Here is a 15,163-nt window from a genome sequence, read left to right as displayed (position 1 = left end):
TCCAGTAACCTCTCCGCTTTAAGAGTCCAGACGCCTAGCGAGATGGCTCCCAACCTGCATCTGAAAAATAACAACATAGTATGGAATGAAAACCAAAGGTTCTCAGTATGGTAAAGGTACCACACACATAATATATAAGGTCCTGGAAATGCCAGAGGCAATCCTAGAACGTCGACTCTCAGATTATAGAGCTTAAAGTATTAAACAGAAGTCATAAAAGGTGGTTTTCTAAGAATATTTAAACCTAACTTAACTTAACCTTAATTCTAAGTCCCATACTGCCATTCCTCCATACCTCCAGTTCCATCATGCATTTTTACAGACAAATAAATAGATAAAGGCAAACACAAGAAGGTTACAATTACTGTAGGTAACAAATACACATTTAGCATGGCAAGTACATATAGGCATACCCAATTAAAGCACAAGCAAGTAGCCCCAGTAATATGCATATGATGCATGCCTGTCCTATGGCTGATGAGGCTCATCTGTCGGTTATCCAGCCAACCCGACAAGTCTGAATTGTACTTAGACTGTCCCCCAACGTGCATCCCCAAGAGTCTATGCATAGATTTTTATCAAATAATCAATATTGCTCAATGGGGTAACATTCCCGGGAATTTATATAGTGCCCGGTCACACTTACGTCGTAGGGTCAACAGAGTATCGAGTTTTCAACTTGGTACACGTGGTGGCAAGCCACAGCACTTAATCCAGGAAATCTCATATATTAGATTATTCAAATTCATAAGCCATATAAATAATTCAATTATAATTCATCAACATCCACATCATTCTCAATTGCATCTCATTCATCATCATACATCAATCATATTCAATCCTTATCCTTCATTATCACACCTCCCATTCCGTCCATCAATAGTTCCAATTCAAAACTTAATTCATTATTTTCTAAATGAATCAAACTTAAAACATACTCATTTTCTTAATTACTCAAAATCAAACCATATAAGCTTTGAATCTAAATCTTTTTAAATAATCATATAAACAAAATCTCTAATTTTTTTATAAAATTTTGGCAGCATCTCGTCTAAAACTCGGACTTTGCTACCCTTTTCGGGTCCAAACCTGCATTCTTTTCAATTCAACACACCCTTCCTCATCATCATAACAATCACCACAATAAATCTTCCTCAGATCAACAATTATACTCATACAATATTCAAATCTAACAACCAAAATTCAACTAAGAATCATAGTTCACAAATTCTAGGCTTTTAATACAAAATACCTCATTATCACAACAACCTCCACAATAGTTATACCTTAAATCAATAATTCACCAAATCACCAGTTAATCCACAAGAACCAACCAAATATATTTGACAACAAATTACTAAACATTAACATACACCTGTATTCCAACTTATCTTGTGGTCATCTAGCCTAAGTTTTCACAAAATATTATATATTAAATGCAAGAAATCTAAACCATACCTTGGCCAATTTCCATGTAACGACCAAAGCAAATTATTTAAAACCAAGGCAGCCCCTTCAAAATTCAACTAATCAGCTTCCTCCAAGTTCCAATATTCACAATTTCAAGCTCCAATTATTTATTCACAACCTAATACACATTCATAACACATATATATCCAATTTAATACTCTAAGCTCAAATTTAATGAAATTAAACCAAAATTATCATATCCTCACCTTACCCAGACTTTACATAAGCAAGAGTGAATATTTTTCTCAAGCTAATTGGATCCTAAAACATCAGAAATCAAAGAAATTCAACCTTTCCATTAAAAATTTGAAAATTGGGGGAAAAGAGGGTCAAGAGTAATTAAACAAGTTACCAGTAAAATTTTTCCGGTAAAAATATAGAGCTCAACGCGGTGAACGCGTGGCCACAAACGGTGCGGCGATTGGATCTCGGACGAAGAAGTTACGGGGATCGGAATGTTACCGTAGGGTTTCGGAAGCTTTCTCCCCTCCCTAGAAGCGTTTCATGCTGCTGCAGCCAAATGAGGGAGAGAAAGGAGTTTGGCTTCAATTAATGAGTTGGTCCGGTTGGACCGACGGTCCAGTTCGGATCCGGTTCAATCGGTTCGCGTCCGTTCGGTCCAATCTTGGACCGTTTTCTTCGAAATTAGTGTCAAAATTTTCGTTTCGATGAGCTCTATCCTAATTTGATATAATATTTGCATTTCTAATCTTTTTTATTAAAAACTAATTTAGTAACTAATTATCTACTAATTAATCGGAATTTACAAACTTTAAGGTAATTTGAGAAAATGTAAAGTGATATTTTTCAAATAAATGAATAAACGTTATTGTGTTAATTTTTTATCCCAAAGTTTTTTATTCATGGTTTGGGGTTGTGCCAATTTAATAATAAAAATAGTTGTAAAATTATAATAAAAGATAAAATGAGATTTAGTGGTCGAAATTACAGGTGATAGCCGAAAATAGAAGGTGTTGAAAGTTAGAATTGTAAATAAAAGTTTGTGGATGTGTGGCATATTGAGACATGAACTTTGGCGTGGGTCATTATCGGTGTATCATGTGGGTGAAATTTTTATAACTTGATTTTGAGTGTTGAGCAAATTAGTGTTTGGATCATAATAGAATTCATTCATAATAAAGTGGATTACACAAGTTGGATTGATCATGGAAGCTTACCATAACAATTAGCGACATCAGTATGCAATATAGAAATATATTTCTGGTAACGTTACTAATTAAAAGCCTTGCTAATAATGTGACGATTGATCTGTGGAATGCAGCTGAATTGGATAAAGGGGGGAAGAGTACTATCGTGATACATCGTCCAGACTGCTGTTGTAGCCGTGGAGACGAAACTTCTCCTCAAGGCGTTGAACCTCTTCAGAAAGTGCATTGTTGGCCCTCTCTAGCATCTTTGCTTTCAAGTAGTTGAAGTCTCGTATTTCTTGATCCGTGGTGTTAAGGACCTTTTGAAGCATGTGGTAAGCAGCATCTTTCTTAGCATCCGTCTCGAGAGGGTTGTACCTTCCCTTGGTGTGGACGTCGGCTCCCAAGTAGAACGACCGAGAAAGCATACACGACTCCTGTGTCACGAACACCCAGCTCAATACGAAAGTAGGAAAGTGGTGGCAAGGAGGAGCCGTAGCAAACCTTATGGAGCAATTCTTCCATCCCGAGGTTGACGGCATAGGCACCGGAGGCAACCTCGCTAGGTGGGATGCAGTTAATCCCTGTGTGAAAGTTGAAAAGTTATGCGTTAGGCATGTCTTGGAAAAGGGTGTAAATTTAACAGACTATGGTATGTATTGAGGTGAAGAAAGACTTACACCGACAAAGAGGGGCCCGACGGCCATTTTCGGTGACGACAGTTGGAGGGCTTTTTGGTGGTGACTCATCCAGTTGGCCCATTTGATGCGTCATCTCATCAAGCGCCTCCTTGTCTTTCTCGATTGCCTTTAATCGCGCCGTGTAGGAACCAAGGGCTAGGGCCTGACAGTTGAAGGCCTGGTATGTGGCATTTGGATAGTCCACGACCTGAGCACTGGCCTCGTCGAAGGAAGTGAATAGTGTCATGTTCCTTCCTTTGTTGATGACGAAGTAGTTGAATTTTCTCAATTCAACCTCCATCGTTGTTGGCAGTCTGGCAAGGTGTTTTATGTTCCAGGTCCCAAGCAGGTCGGTTGTTCTGATATTGTTTAGGAGAAGATTGGTCTAAATCAACATGGGCATGGAGTGGTTTGTTGTTGTTTGGGTGAGTATATGAGAGATGTGATGATGGTTCTGAAAGATAGGTTTATTGAGGCTTAGGCCATGATGTGAAGAGACTTTCACAGGAAGATTCTAGAGTTGAGTGAATTTAGATTTTTAATTAATTTAAAGTTATTTTTTAGGTTTTAAACAAGGTTAGTTGAATAATGAGTAAAATTGTTTGAAAAAAGTAAAATCAGGACGTTTTTGACAACTGCGTTAAAAAAATAAAAAACACAATTAATTTTTTTGAAAGGGCATAGTTTTTTTTAGTTTTTTTTGTCTAGTTGACTATTTTTCTTTTAACGCATACATCAGGTTGGATTTAAACTCATTCACCATAAATAATAAATTAGAGTTTTTTTTTAAAGGTTCACTCATGTATATTATTGTAATTTTTTAGATAGAATTTTTAATATTTCTTATCTATATAAATTTTTTAATCATTTTTTATTAATACTTATCTTTTTATAAGATATTTTTTAATTTAAATTTTATTAGAAAAGATATATTTAAATACAGAAAGAGTACTAAATGAAGGTTGTGGTAGGCTTAGAGAAGGGGGGTTGAATCTATGCCTTTCTTTTTAAGTTGCTGTTATGACCTTTTTAAATAAAATTACACTTCTGATTCTATTTGAACTCAGCAACGGAAATTTATGAGACAATTTATTTTTGTTTCATGAATATCAGAAAACAGAACTCAGCAGAGAAGAGAAAAGCGAACACCAGCATGTATCCTGGTTCGGTTGCCTTGTGCCATGCAACCTACATCCAGTCTCCTCCACAATAATGGAAGAATTTCACTATAGTTAACATAATTACATATACCAATTTCACACTCAAGTTCTATCCTAACTTGACATTGGCTATGCTAACTCCTAACTATTCACTCTTAGTGCTAACCCAACTAAGAAAGGGATACTAAACAGGTACAAGATACAAGACATTTAGCCAACCTAAAAAAATCAGAAAATTAACTCTAGGCTTTTCTCTCAAGTGTATCACTCAGCCTTTTTTCACTCATGGCTTTTACTTGAGCTTTCTCACAATGCCTTTTCTCATAAGAAATTACAGAAAGATAAACTTGGAAAAGTACATTACAATCAGTAAAACATGAAGGAGATTAATTTCATCAGCAGCCTCTTTGCTATGTGCAAAACCAGATTCGCAAACCTCAGATGCAGTTCTTCAGTATTGGCCGAATGCTTCTTTGAAAGAAAGCATTATCCAAGTAGAGGAACTTCTTAACAGAACACTGTTCTCACTCTCTGGTTTTCTCTCCTTGGTTCTGAATGAACAAGAAGTCTTCTTTTATTCTCCTTGCATGTTGCTTGGATCTTCTTCCAAGGTCAACACCTTGAGCCTTGAGCTTCACCAACCCACAGATTCACTTTTTCACCTTAATTCCCAGAGTATAAACTTTCCCTCTGACTTCCTCATCTTGACCGAAAGCCACAAAGCAGTAACCATAGAAATCTTCTCATGGTCAACTTGATCTTAGACATTGAAAAACTACTTGGTCCCCAAGTATCACTTGTGACCGTAGATGTGAAGCAGAATAGGGCAGAGCACAACTTTCCCTTGAATGCCATTTTCGGATCGGATAGAGCAGAGAGTTGGGAAGAAGAGATGAGACCGAGTCATGTGTGCTTAAGAGATCTGGACACCACTAACTGGGGACTCTAGCAAAGCTGAGTCACAATCTGAAAAGGTTCACCCAGTCATGTGTCTGTGGCATTTATGTATCCGGTGGTAATACTGGAAAACAAAATGCTTAGGGCCACAGCCAAGACTCATAAGTAGCTGTGTTCAAGAATCAACATACTTAACTAGGAAAGTCAATAACACTATCCGAAATTCTAAGTTCCTAGAGAAGCCAATCATTCTGAACTTCAAAGGACAAAGTGAGATGCCAAAAGTATTCAGAAGCAAAAAGCTACAAGTCCCGCTCATCTAATTATAATTAATATTCATTGATATTTTGGAATTTATAGTATATTCTCTTCTTTTTATCCTATTTGATTTTCAGTTGCTTGGGGCCAAGCAACAATTTAAGTTTGGTGTTGTGATGAGCGGATAATTTATACGCTTTTTGGCATTATTTTTAGGTAGTTTTTAGTAAGTTCAAGCTACTTTTAGGGATGTTTTCATTAGTTTTTATGTTAAATTCACATTTCTGGACTTTACTATGAGTTTGTGTGTTTTTCTGTAATTTCAGGTAATTTCTGGCTGAAATTGAGGGACTTGAGCAAAACTCTGAAAAAGGCTGACGAAAGGACTGCTGATGCTGTTGGATTCTGACCTCCCTGCAATCGAAATAGATTTTCTGGAGCTACAGAACTCCAAATGGCGCGCTCTCAACGGTGTTGGAAAGTAGACATCCAGGGCTTTCCAGCAATATATAATAATCCATACTTTATTTGGGAATTAATGACGTAAAGTGGCGCTCAACGCCAAGTACATGCTGCTGTCTGGAGTTAAACGCCAGAAACACGTCATAACCCGGAGTTGAACGCCAAAAACACGCTATAACTCGGCGTTCAACTCCAAGAAAAGCCTCAGCTCGTGGATAGATCAAGCTCAGCCCAAGCATACACCAAGTGGGCCCCGGAAGTGGATTTATGCATCAATTACTTACTCATGTAAACCCTAGTAGCTAGTTTATTATAAATAGGACTTTTTACTAGTGTATTAGGGATCTTTTGGCCATTCGGTCTTTTGATCATTTAGGGGGCTGGCCATTCGGCCATGCCTGAACCTTTCACTTATGTATTTTCAACGGTGGAGTTTCTACATACCATAGATTAAGGGTGTGGAGCTCTGCTGTACCTCAAGTTTCAATACAATTACCATTATTTTCTATTCAATTCTCTTTTATTCTTATTCCAAGATATACGTTGCACTTCAACTTGATGAATGTGATGATCCGTGACACTCATCATCATTCTCACCTATGAACGCGCGTGACTGACAACCACTTCCGTTCTACCTTAGGCCGGGCGCATATCTCTTAGATTTCCCAACAGAATCTTCGTGGTATAAGCTAGATAGATGGCGGCATTCAAGGGAATCCGGAAAGTCTAACCTTGTCTGTGGTATTCCGAGAATCCGGAAAGTCTAACGTTGTCTGTGGTATTCCGAGTAGGATTCCGGTATTGAATGACTGTGACGAGTTTCAAACTCCTGAAGGCTGGGCGTTAGTGACAGACGCAAAAGAATCAAGGGATTCTATTCCAACCTGATTGAGAACCGACAGATGATTAGCCGTGCTGTGACAGAGCATTTGGACCATTTTCACTGTGAGGATGGGATGTAGCCATCAACAAGGGTGATGCCTCCAGACGATTAGCCATGCAGTGACAGCGCATAGGACCATTTTTCCGAGAGGATGAAAAGTAGCCATTGACGATGGTGATGCCCTACATACAGCTTGCCATGGAAAGGAGTAAGAAGGATTGGATGAATGTAATAAGAAAGTAGAGATTCAAGAGGAGCACAGCATCCCCATACGCCTATCTGAAATTCCCACTATTGATTTACATAAGTATTTCTATCCTATTTTATTTTCTGTTTATTATTAATTTTTGAACCTATCATGAACCATTTAATCTGCCTAACTGAGATTTACAAGGTGACCATAGCTTGCTTCATACCAACAATCTCTGTGGGATCGACCCTTACTCACGTAAGGTATTACTTGGATGACCCAGTACACTTGCTGGTTAAGTTGAACGGAGTTGTGTCCACACATAGCCAATAGCCATTAAATAAATCTCATGCAAATACAAAGAGGGTCACAATTTCGTCCACCAAGTTTTTGGCGCCGTTGCCGGGGATTGTTCGAGTATGGACAACTGACGGTTCATCTTGTTTCTCAGATTAGGTAATTTTCTTTTCAAAAATTTTTCAAAAATCTTTTTCAAAATTTTTCTTTTATTTTTCGTTTCTCCAAACTTTATTTTCGAAAAAAATTAATAAAAATCCAAAAAATTAATAAAATCATAAAAATAAAAAAATTTATTTTGTGTTTCTTGTTTGAGTCTTGAGTCAATCTTTAAGTTTGGTGTCAATTGCATGCTTTAAAAATTTTTCTTGCATTTTTCGAATAAATTCATGCATTCATAGTGTTCTTCATGATCTTCAAGTTGTTCTTGGTAAGTCCTCTTGTTTGATCTTGATGTTTTCTTATTTTGTGTTGTTTGTTGTTTTTCATATGCATTTTTTGTTTGTTAGAGTCCATGCATTAAAGATTTCTAAGTTTGGTGTCTTGCATGTTTTCTTTGCATAAAAATTTTTTCAAAATTATGTTCTTGATGTTCATCATGATCTTCAAAGTGTTCTTGGTGTTCATCTTGACATTCATAGTGTTCTTGCATGCATCATGTGTTTTGATCCAAAATTTTTATGTTTTGGGTCATAATTGTGTTTTTCTATTTCACAATTAAAATATTCAAAAATAAAAAAAATATCTTTTCCTTATTTTTCTCATAATTTTCGAAAATTTGAGTTGACTTGGTCAAAAAATTTTCAAAATTAGTTGTTTCTTACAAGTCAAGTCAAAATTTCAATTTTAAAAATCTTATCTTTTCAAAATCTTTTTCAAAAATCATATCTTTTTCATTTTTTTTCTATTTTTCGAAAATTTCAAAAATCTTTTTCAAAATATTTTCAAAATCTTTTTCTTATCTTTATATCATATTTTTGAAAATTAGCTAACAATTAATGTGATTGATTCAAAAATTTGAAGTTTGTTACTTTCTTGTTAAGAAAGGTTCAATCTTTAAATTCTAGAATCATATCTTGTAGTTACTTGTTAGTTAAGTAATTAATTTTAATTTTAAAAATTAAATCTTTTTCAAATATATCTTTTTATCACATCTTCTTATCTTATCTTTTTATCATATCTTTTCAAAATTTTATCTTTTCAAAATTTGATTTTAAAATATCTTATCTAACTTCTTATCTTCTTATCTTTTCAAATTTGATTTTAATATCTTTTTCAACTAACTCTTTGACTTTGTGTTTGTTTCTTATCTTTTTCAAAACCACCTAACTACTTTTCCCTCTCTAATTTTCGAAAATATCTCATCTCTTGTTCAAAAATTCTTTTTTTTTTTCTGTTTTAAATTATAATTTTAATCTTATCTTATCTTTAATTTTCGAAAATACTAACCTCTTTTTCAAAATTATTTTCGAAATTTTTCCTCTCTTTTCTTATTCTATTTAATTATTTATTTACTAACACTTCTCTTCACCTCCCCTATCCTTACTCTTTATACAGACTATTCATTCTTCTTCACTCTTCTCCCCTTTCTTTTTCTACTAACATAAAGGAATCTCTATACTGTGACATAGAGGATTCCTCTTTCTTTTCTTGTTTTCTTCTCCTTCATATGAGCAGGAACAAGGACAAAAACACTCTTGTTGAAGCTGATCCTGAACCTGAAAGGACTTTGAAGAGGAAACTAAGAGAAGCTAAATTACAACAATCCAGAAGTAACCTTTCAGAAATTTTCGAACAAGAGAAGGAGATGGCAGCCAAACCCAATAATGATAATGCAAGAAGGATGCTTGGTGACTTTACCAAACCCACGTCCAAATTTGATGGAAGAAGCATCTCCATTCCTGCCATTGGAGCTAACAATTTTGAGCTTAAGCCTCAACTAGTTGCTTTAATGCAATAGAACTGCAAGTTTTATGGACTTCCATCTGAAGATCCTTACCAGTAAAGACGAATGGAGTTGATCCTGAAGTCTACAGACTCATGCTTTTCCCTTTTGCTGTAAGAGACAGAGCTAGAATATGGTTGGATTCACAACCTAAGGATAGCCTGGACTCCTGGGATAAGCTGGTCACGGCCTTCTTGGATAAATTCTTTCCTCCTCAAAAGCTGAGCAAGCTTAGAGTGGATGTTCAGACCTTCAAACAAAAAGATGGTGAATCCCTCTATGAAGCTTGGGAAAGATACAAGCAGTTGACCAAAAGGTGTCCATCTGACATGTTTTCAGAATGGACCATATTAGATATATTCTATTATGGTCTATCTGTGTTTTCGAAAATGTCATTGGACTATTCTGCAGGTGGATCCATCTACCTAAAGAAAACACCTGCAGAAGCTCAAGAACTCATTGACATGGTTGCAAACAACCAATTCATGTACACTTTTGAGAGGAATTCCGTGAATAATGGGACACCTCAGAGGAAGGGAGTTCTTGAAATTGATGCTCTGAATACCATATTGGCTCAGAACAAAGTGTTGACTCAGCAAGTCAACATGATCTCTCAAAGTCTGAATGGATGGCAAAACGCATCCAACAGTATTAAAGAGGCAGCTTCTGAAGAAGCTTATGATCCTGAGAACCCTGCAATAGCAGAGGTAAATTACATAGTTGAACCTTATGGAAACACCTATAATTCATCATGGAGAAATCATCCAAATTTCTCATGGAAGGATCAACAAAAGCCTCAACAAGGCTTTAACAATGGTGGACGCAATAGGCTGAGCAATAGCAAGCCTTTTCCATCATCTTCTCAGCAACAGACAGAGAATTCTGAACAAAGCACTTCTAATTTAGCCAATCTAGTCTCTGATCTGTCAAAAGCCACTTTCAGTTTCATGAGTGAAACAAGATCCTCCATCAGAAATCTGGAGGCACAAGTGGGCCAGTTGAGTAAGAAAGTCATTGAAACTCCTCCCAGTATTCTCCCAAGCAATACAGAAGGGAATCCAAAAGGAGAGTGTAAAGCCATTGATGTAATCACTATGGCCAAATTCATAAGGGAGGAAAAGGACGGAAATCCTGGTGAGGTAGACCTCCTGGGACGTCTCTCAAGCAAGAAGGAGTTTCCTATTAAGGATCCAAAGGAATCTGAGGCTCATATAGAGACCATAGAGATTCCATTAAATCTCCTTCTGCCATTCATGAGCTCTGAAGACTATTCTTCCTCTGAAGAGGATGAAGATGTGACTGGAGAGCAAGTTGCTCAATATTTAGGAGCTATCATGAAGCTGAATGCCAAGTTGTTTGGTAATGAGACTTGGGAAAGTGAACCTCCCTTGCTCATTAATGAACTAGATACCTGGATTCAGCAAATTTTACCTCAAAAAGAAACAAGATCATGGCAAGTTCTTAATACCTTGTACCATAGGCACCATGATCTTTGAAAAAGCTCTATGTGATCTAGGGTCAGGGATAAATCTTATGCCACTCTCTGTAATGGAAAAGCTAGGGATCATTGAGGTACAACCTGCTTTGTTTTCACTACAATTGGCAGACAAGTCATTGAGATAAGCTTATGGAATAGTAGATGACGTGTTAGTAAAGGTTGAAGGCCTTTACATCCCTGCTGATTTCATAATCTTAGACACTAGGAAGGAAGAGGATGAATGCATCATCCTTGGAAGACCTTTCCTAGCTACAGCAGGAGCTGTGATAGATGTCAACAGAGGTGAATTAGTCCTTCAATTGAATGGGGACTACCTTGTGTTTAAGGCACATGGCCATCCCTCTGTGACAAAAGAGAGTAAGCATAAAGAGCTTCTCTCAGTTCAGAGTCAAGAAGAGCCCCCACAGTCAAACTCTAAGTTTGGTGTTGGGAGGCCACAACCAAACACTAAGTTTGGTGTTAAGACTCCATATCCAAACTCTAAGTTTGGTGTTGGGACTATACAACATTGACCTGATCACCTTTGAGGCTCCATGAGAGCCCACTGTCAAGCTAATGACATTAAAAGAGCTTGTTGGGAGGTAACCCAATTTTATTTATCTAATTTTTATTTATTTTATTATTGTTATTTTGTTTTATTAGGTACATGATCATGTGGAGTCACGAAAAAAATATAAAAATTAAAAACAGAATAAAAAACAGCAGAAGAAAAATCACACCCTGGAGGAAGGACAGACTGGCGTTCAACGCCAGTAAGGAGCATCTGGCTGGTTCAACGCCAGAACAGAGCATCTGGCGCTGAACGCCAGAAAACAAGCAACATTCTGGCGTTTGAACGCCAGGAATGTGCCTTGAGAAAAGCTGGCGCTGAACGCCAGTAACAAGCAATGAACTGGCGTTCAACGCCAGAAACATGCTACATATGGGCGCTGAACGCCCAGAAAATGCTTCACATGGGCGTTGAACGCCCAGAACATGCATCACCTCGGCGTTTAAATGCCAGAATGGTATGCAAAGGCATTTTACATGCCTATTTGGTGCAGGGATGGAATTCCTTGACACCTCAGGATCTGTGGACCCCACAGGATCACCTCAGGATCTGTGGACCCCACAGGATCCCCACCTAACATATTCCCACCTTACCTCCTAATCCTATAACACTCTTCCCCATGTCACACTTCCCAACAACCTCTGAATCTCTCCTCCCAATAAACACTCTTTCCCAAATCCCTTCACCAATCACCTCAATCTCTCTTCCCCATCACCTCTTCACCACTCACATCCATCCACTCTTCCCCATAAACCCCACCTACCTTCAAAATTCCAAAACACTTTCCCACCCAAACCCACCCTAAAATGGCCGAACCTACCCTCTCCCCTTTCCCTATATAAACCCCTCCATTCCACTTCATTTTCACACAACACAACCCCCTCTTCTATACCTTGGCCGAAACCCACACTCCCCCTTCTCCTCAATATTTTCTTCTTCTTCTTCTTCTCTTCTTTCTTCTCTTGCTCGAGGGCGAGCAATATTCTAAGTTTGGTGTGGTAAAAGCATAAGCTTTTTGTTTTTCCATTACCATCAATGGCACCTAAGGCCGGAGAATCCTCTAGAAAAGGAAAAGGGAAGACAAAAGCTTCCACCTCCGAGTCATGGGAGATGGAAAGATTCATCTCCAAAAGCCATCAAGACCACTTCTATGATGTTGTGGCAAAGAAGAAGGTGATCCCTGAGGTCCCTTTCAAGCTCAAGAAAAATGAGTATTCGGAGATCCGAAGAAGAGGTTGGGAAGTCCTAACCAACCCCATGCAACAAGTCGGAATCTTAATGGTTCAAGAGTTCTATGCCAATGCATGGATCACTAGGAACCATGATCAAAGTATGAACCCGAGTCCAAAGAATTATCTCACAATGGTTCGGGGGAAATACTTAGATTTTAGTCCGGAAAATGTAAGGTTGGCGTTCCACTTGCCCATGATGCAAGAAGATGTACGCCCCTACACTAGAAGGGTCAACTTTAAACAAAGGTTGGACCAAGTCCTAATGGACATATGTGTGGAAGGAGCTCAATGGAAAAGAGACTCCAAAGGCAAGCCAGTTTAACTAAGAAGACTGGACCTCAAGCCTGTGGCTAGAGGATGGCAGGAGTTCATTCAACGCTCCATCATTCCCACTGCAACCGATCTGAAGTTACTGTGGATCGGGCCATCATGATTCATAGCATCATGATTGGAGAGGAAGTAGAAGTTCATGAAGTCATCTCCAATGAAATCTACAAAATAGCCGAAAAGCCCTCCACCATGGCAAGGCTAGCTTTTCCTCACCTTATTTGCCATCTATGTTACTCAGCTGGAGTTATCATAAAAGGAGACATCCCCATTGAAGAGGATAAGTCCATCACCAAGAAGAGGATGGAGCAAGCAAGAGAGACCCTCCACGGATCTCAAGAGATGCATGAGGAAGCTCATCATCAAGAAATCCCTGAGATGCCTCAAGGGATGCACTTTCCTCCCAACAACTATTGAGAACAACTCAACACTTCCTTAGAAGATTTGAGCTACAATGTGGAACAATTAAGGGTGGAACATCATGAGCACTCCATCATTCTCCATGAAATAAGAGAAGATCAAAGAGCAATGAGGGAGGAGCAACAAAGGCAAGGAAGGGACATAGAAGAGCTTAAGGACATTGTTGGTCCTTCAAGAAGAAGATGCCACTAAGGTGGATTCATTCCTTGTTCTTATTTCTTTCTATTTTTCGGTTTCTATGTTATGTTTATCTATATTTTGTGTCTCTACTTCATGATCATTAGTATGTAGTAACTATGTCTTAAAGCTATGAATAAATTCTATGAATCCTTCACCTCTCTTAAATGAAAAAATATTTTAATTCAAAAGAACAAGAAGTACATGAATTTCGAATTTATCTTTGAATTTAGTTTAATTATATTGATGTGGTGACAATACTTTTTGTTTTCTGAATGAATGCTTAACAGTGCATATTTTTGATCTTGTTGTTTATGAATGTTAAAATTGTTGGCTCTTGAAAGAATGATGAACAAAGAGAAATGTTATTGATGATCTGAAAAATCATGAAATTGATTCTTGAAGTAAGAAAAAGCAGTGAAAAAGAAAAGCTTGCAAAAAAAATGGCGAAAAAAATAGAAAGAAAAAGAAAAAGCAAGCAGAAAAAGCCAATAGCCCTTAAAACCAAAAGGCAAGGGTAAAAAGGATCCAAGGCTTTGAGCATCAATGGATAGGAGGGCCCAAGAAAATAAAATCCAGGCCTAAGCAGCTAAATCAAGCTGTCCCTAACCATGTGCTTGTATCATGCTGGTCCAAGTGAAAAACTTGAGACTGAGTGGTTAAAGTCGTGATCCAAAGCAAAATAGTGTGCTTAAGAGATCTGGACACCACTAACTGGGGACTCTAGTAAAGCTGAGTCACAATCTGAAAAGGTTCACCCAGTCATGTGTCTGTGGCATTTATGTATCCGGTGGTAATACTGGAAAACAAAATGCTTAGGGCCACGACCAAGACTCATAAGTAGCTGTGTTCAAGAATCAACATACTTAACTAGGGAAGTCAATAACACTATCCGAAATTCTAAGTTCCTAGAGAAGCCAATCATTCTGAACTTCAAAGGACAAAGTGAGATGCCAAAACTATTCAGAAGCAAAAAGCTACAAGTCCCGCTCATCTAATTATAATTAATATTCATTGATATTTTGGAATTTATAGTATATTCTCTTCTTTTTATCCTATTTGATTTTCAGTTGCTTGGGGCCAAGCAACAATTTAAGTTTGGTGTTGTGATGAGCGGATAATTTATACGCTTTTTGGCATTATTTTTAGGTAGTTTTTAGTAAGTTCAAGCTACTTTTAGGGATGTTTTCATTAGTTTTTATGTTAAATTCACATTTCTGGACTTTACTATGAGTTTGTGTGTTTTTCTGTAATTTTAGGTAATTTCTGGCTGAAATTGAGGGACTTGAACAAAACTCTGAAAAAGGCTGACGAAAGGACTGCTGATGTTGTTGGATTCTAACCTCCTTGCAATCAAAATGGATTTTCTGGAGCTACAGAACTCCAAATGGCGCGCTCTCAACGGCGTTGGAAAGTAGACATCCAGGGCTTTCCAGCAATATATAATAATCCATACTTTATTCGGGAATTGACGACGTAAAGTGGCGCTCAACGCCAAGTACATGCTGCTGTCTGGAGTTAAACGCCAGAAACACGCTATAACTCGGCGTTCAACTCCAAGAAAAGCCT

General features: G+C 37.7%; 1 non-coding gene across 1 annotated transcript; it reads right to left on the bottom strand.

Moving 5' to 3' along the window:
* Window positions 1-9,617: 9,617 nt before the first annotated feature.
* On the bottom strand, window positions 9,618-9,721 carry LOC130977619 (small nucleolar RNA R71). Its single transcript, XR_009085305.1, has one exon. It is a non-coding gene; the product is annotated as a small nucleolar RNA R71 (small nucleolar RNA).
* Between the last annotated feature and the right edge of the window lie 5,442 nt (window positions 9,722-15,163).

The sequence above is a fragment of the Arachis stenosperma genome, chromosome 4, assembly GCF_014773155.1.
Source record: "Arachis stenosperma cultivar V10309 chromosome 4, arast.V10309.gnm1.PFL2, whole genome shotgun sequence".
In the NCBI taxonomy this organism is placed as follows: domain Eukaryota; kingdom Viridiplantae; phylum Streptophyta; class Magnoliopsida; order Fabales; family Fabaceae; genus Arachis; species Arachis stenosperma.
The sequence above is the reverse complement of the archived record's forward strand: the minus strand, read 5'-3'. Positions and strand labels throughout refer to the sequence as shown.